At 41.6% G+C, this 5,627-nt stretch overlaps 1 pseudogene; it reads left to right on the top strand.

Moving 5' to 3' along the window:
• Positions 1–2,589: 2,589 nt before the first annotated feature.
• On the top strand, positions 2,590–2,961 carry LOC109927705 (annotated as a pseudogene).
• Positions 2,962–5,627: the final 2,666 nt, after the last annotated feature.

The raw sequence follows: 5,627 nt of genomic DNA on the forward strand, positions 1-5,627 counted from the left end.
AATTTTCTGAAGAAGGGTCTAGGCCCAAAATGTCAGCTTTCCTGCTCCTCTGATGCTGCTTGGCGTGCTGTGTTCATCCAGATCTACAACTTGTTATCTAATAATTTGGCAGGACTTGTTCAGTAGGATCTCATCTCACAAACACACTGTTTAGCAACCACCATTAACATTGTAACCTTAATGCACGCTATCCCCCATCTAACAGCAAATGGCTGCAATGGAAGCTCAGGCAGTTGACATGTTGGTCTAGGCTTCTCAATTGACAGGGCTTAATGTATTGCATCTGATGGTAGAGGATCTGTCCTCCACCAGAATACTAGGAGGGCTAGAGCCTGAGGTAGTGTTATGTGTGAAGTACGGAACTGGAACTTCTTCCATTGTAGTTTTGGTGGTACCTTCCCCTGCCCAACAAATAGCCCAGAACACTGAAATCTGTACAATCAGAAGCAAGAACCTCACAGTTTGTTGCCTCTTGAGGAAGTCCAAGGAAAATATCTGAAATTTCCTTTTCAAATTCACAACAGCTGCCTACATTGCCTACTTCCACCACTAGGAATAAACTATGTTATAAGGGGTGACCTAACAGAGGTTTATAAAATCATGATGGGCGTAGATAAGGTTAATAGACAAGGTATTTTCCCCAGAGTAGGAGAATATAAAACCAAAGGGCATAGATTTAAGGCGAGAGCATAAAGACCTAAAAGAGACCTTAGGGGCAAAATTTTCACACAGAGGGTAGTGTGTATATGGAATGAGCTGCCAAAATAAGCAGTAGAGGTAGTCACAATTGCAACATTTAAAAAACATTTGGATGGGTAAATGGATAGGAAAGATTTAGAGGGCTATGGGCTACATGCAGGAAAACGGGACTAGTTCAGTTTAGGAAATCTGGTCGGCATGGATGAGTTGGGCCAAAGTCTGTTTCAATGCTGTATGACTCTATGTAGGAACAGTAGATATCACGAAGGTGCTATACAAAGATACTAATAGAAAGGATCAGGTTGAATAGTATAATATTTGTAAATTCTCTCGGTAGTGTAATCCTTCCCTTGTTTGTTCTCATTGTAGTTAAAGAGTGATGATGGTAATTGGATAGTGGTGGAATCACTGACCGTAGTAATTGTGATCTTCATGTGGAAGGGGTTGAAAGGATTGAGTGCAGTTGATGGACTGCTTGATACATTGCAAATCAACGGAAGCCACATCATCTGCTCTGAAATCTGATAGTGGAGAATATTTGTCAAAGTGCTCATCAAAAGAGATAACCACTATCTACCAGGAAGCCTTTGGATACCCGTGCCTCCTCCACCTCCTCTTCCTCTTGCCAGTGTTTGCTGACACAGAAACTGCGGGGCAACTGAGCTTGTGTGCTCACTTGGAAATGTGCATATGCATGGTTCCATGTCATTGCATCATGAGCAAAGTGTGCACTGTGCATGTACACAGAACAGGAACAACATTGACATGGGGCTTGGCATCTGGTTGACGGGGTGGGGTCTTGGTCCCGTGGGCAGGAGGCAATCAAAAGGACTGCTCCTGTTCCCATCTCCCCCTTGGACCTATTTTCCTGCCTACTTCTTTCCCCACCCCTTCTAACCCTGATCTCCTACCTCCTCTCTCTCCTCTTCCTGGATCCCAACCTCCAATTTCAAGGGATAACTGCCTCATAAACAGTAACTGTTTACAGTATGCTTGCACCATTATCTCACATAAATGGAAATAGTTTGGAAATGTAATTAACAATACCACTAATCAGATAATAAATCTCTGATCAGATATGGTCTGAAAGCAAATAGTTTGTCCTTGTGCATGGTTTCAGTTTTCGTGTGCCTTCATTCCACTTTAGATGGGAAAAGATATTTGCTAAGTCCAAACACTTCTATTCTTAGCTATTCCACCACAAACTAGCATCTACTGAAGAAGATGAAAGCTTGAAGGCACATCTAGCTGATCTTGTGCATGCGTACTCGAAAACAAAAGTTTGGGGTTGGGTTTAGGAAGATGTGCAGATAGTGTAAATAATCAATAAGAATAAAGACTTGGGACGGAAGATATGGAATAAATGGTCAACTGCACCTTTACTCTAATTATAGCTACTGAGCACGTATATAAGGAGCTATATGTCATGATGATGTCAAATCACATGGAACTAGAACCTGAATGTATAGATTCAGAAAATTCTCTCTCACCATCTTGTGTATATTTTATATATATTTAATCAACGTTGTTAATGTTCACCGACCATTGGCAAAATGCCAATGCCTGAAAACTTCCTTTCTCTTGGCGGATAAGATAGAGTAGCACAGCACCCTTATTTTTGGGAGAAATGTTCAGAGAATATTGGCATGTCTCCCCAAAGTCTCCTGATGTGCTTTATTATTCCTTTTCAAATGCAATGTAGTCAATCATTGGATCTGTAATTCTCAATTGTAAAATTTGAGCATAGCTTTAAACATCGCTTTCTATCTCAACTCTGATTTATTCACTCCCTATTTAGCTGGCCTTTGTTAGAAGACATATTAAATAAAGTGTTACTCGCTGCTGCAGGGAGGTTTCTCATTTCTAGTGCTTTTAGAAGTGGCAGCAGGCATGGCTGGTCAGCTGTTTAAAACGTTTCTTCCTCTCTTCGACCATGCTTTAGTGGAATGGGATGCAAAAGACAACTTCATGCTTCCAGAAAAATCCCAGGACAAAGTGTTTCAAGCAAGGTTTGTGTGGTTGGATCTGGCAACCAAGTAAAGAATGGTGACATTCAGCCAGTTAATGTACAAGGTGGTGTAACAGTTCTACTCACAAGAATATGGAGGGGCTAAAGTTGTCTTTGACGATCAGGAATACTATTTGTTCAGAGATGGAGATATTCTTGAAAAACACACAGTACCATTAATGGATGTTGCAAGAAACTGGCCATTCCATGAAGTAACTGTCTTTTTGTCTCAGCTTAGAAATGTCTTTTTTTGAGGTTCGGTACAATAACTTCAATGTTAAATGCACAAAATCATAAAGTGTTAGCCATGAAAATGGTGTGCAGTCTTTTTAATGAGTCTGGCAGGCAATTTCATTATCAGTCAGAACCTTAGTGATCCTGATAGTGCTTACCCCTTAGTTCTGATGATCAACTCCTTTACAAAATGGCTTCTAGCTTGAAACATGAGCTAAGCTGTCATGGAAGATATAGAGCCCAACCTAAATCACATAGATGCTCCTTAGCAGCTAAAGTATATGTCAAAAATTGTGCCATAGATTATAATGCTCAGGTCTGGCCTTTGTAATCATGATATGAAGATGTCGAGAACGAGAATGTGCAATAAAATTTACCAAGTTGATACTTCCCAGAGAATTGTATGGCTAGAAGAGGTTATAGAGATTAGGAACAAAGTAAAAGAATTGAAAATTGAAGTATTGCAGAACTGGTAACCAATATAAATGAACATCAAAATAATTTGTTTGCTTTCTTCATTAACGTTTCAATCAACAGTCGTCTTAGAATTGTATTTGTGGTTTCACACAGGATGTTGGAGATAAATAGCTTTCTACTTCAGTTGAATAAAAGATTCACAAGTATAGTACTGCCTTGAAAAAATGTAATAATTCCATTCAAGATATAAAGTTAAGGAGATCATGAAAATATGAATAATGTGCACAATATATTTTTTGTTCATGGGATGTGGATGTTGCTGGCTAGGACAATATTTTGTTGCCCATCCATCATTTCCTTGGAACTTAGTGACTTGCAAAGCTATTCCAGAGGGCAGTTAAGAGTCAATCACATTGTTGTGGGCCTGGAGTCTGCCAAACCAGGTATGAACAATACATTTCCATCCCTGAAGGATCATTAGGGTTTTTACGACAACTGACAGTGGCTGCATGGTGATTAGTAGGCTAGCTTTTAATTCCAGATTATTTGTATTGAATTAAAATTTTGTTATCTGTCATGATAGGATGGCAGTTGTTTCCCCTGATCAGACCTGTTGTTCTGGAATACCCATCTGTGACATTTCAGCAATATAGAGTCATAGAGTCATACAGCATGGAAACAGACTCTTCGGTCCAAACAGTCTATGCTGAACACAATCCCAAACTAAACTAGTCTTACCTACCTGCTCCTGTCCCACATATCTCCAAATCTTTTCCTATTTGTGTACTTCCAATTCTATCACCTGATGTGAAGAGACTGGATGTTGATGCTCCCTAACGTGACAGCCAGAGTGGGTTTTCTGTATTTTTTCTGAAGAAGGGTCTAGGCCTGAAACATCAGCCTTCCTGCTCCTCTGATGCTGCTTGGCCTGCTGTGTTCATCCAGCTCTACACCTTGTTATCTTAGCCAGAGTGGGTATTTGGTTACTCCAGCTTGGCACTTGCTCCTCCTTCTTGCTATTTTGGTTACCAGCATCAACAACTCAGAGTGTACTTCATCATTATCGACGACACACACACACCCGTTATACAAGAATGCTACCACCTGACATCTACCAACCTCTCAGAACCCTCAAGGCACCTCTCTGACCCATTTGCAAGATGCTTCATATTTAAGTGATTCATGGTTGGACTCAGGGTGCACTGGAATCGAGCATTGAAATGCTGTTATAAGGACACTCTGAGCTCAGGGCCATCATCAGTTCTCAGACTGGAACAAGCTGCATCTCAGCACTCATTCACTCTCCTAGTGCTTACTCACCTTATGTCTGTCTACATGTTGATAGCTCCCCTGCTTTGCTTTGTCTTGTCTTGCATTGCCTTGCTTCTTAGCACAGTTGCAAAGTCAGGTAGCTTGTCGGCCAAGAGGTGGATATCTCGTTGTATGGCTTATTGCTGTGATAATCAAACTTGTGCCATGAGCCTGTAGCCTACAGGCTGAACACGTTACATGTGCTGCATTTAGGCAGCCATCTCTCAAAGTCTAAGTGGAGAAGTCCTCACCGAAGTTCATTGACACCCCCATCAGTCAGGAATTCCCAGCACAGTAAGCCGAGGGTAAACTCCAGGGTCAGTCCAGGGGCTTGGTATGTATTCGGGAAGCTCACACTCAGGGGTCTGTACCTCTGCAGTTCAGAGAATGGCTCAGGCTGAGAGACAGTATTGAAGGAGGCAGCTGTACATGTGAGGGAAGGATATGGTAGAGCATGGATGGGAAATGGATTATGCACTAGAAAGGATCATCTATGTTCAGGACCAGCCTGACTTCAGGGGGAGGACAGTATACGACCACAAGTGGTGACCTCATGTGGCAGGGACTGGAAGTGAATGTTGGGCAGGTGCTTGCTCATATGAGCAAGTTGGGTGGTGTCCTGGGGAAGTGCAAATCCAATGGGTTTTGCATGATAAGTGCCTTAATCTGTAAAGGAGAGGTTTGAGAAACCCATTAATGTGAGAGCCTTCAAAAGACATAATACTACACAGATCCATACACTGTCAAGGGACTACAACTGAAGGCTCATGATCCCTGATGACCCAGGCAACCCTAATTCCTTGACTTTCTGTGTACTACACACCTCCTTGACTCAAACATAACTGACCATTTCATGCAGGACCAAAACATTTGGCCACTGAGATCAATGATGTGTCCCAATGTCTACCCTCCTAGAGATTTGGTGGCTAGTTCATTCATTCCCTTCTTGAAGTGATAT

The sequence above is a fragment of the Rhincodon typus genome, chromosome 12, assembly GCF_021869965.1.
Source record: "Rhincodon typus isolate 14 chromosome 12, sRhiTyp1.1, whole genome shotgun sequence".
NCBI classification, from domain to species: Eukaryota; Metazoa; Chordata; class Chondrichthyes; order Orectolobiformes; family Rhincodontidae; genus Rhincodon; species Rhincodon typus.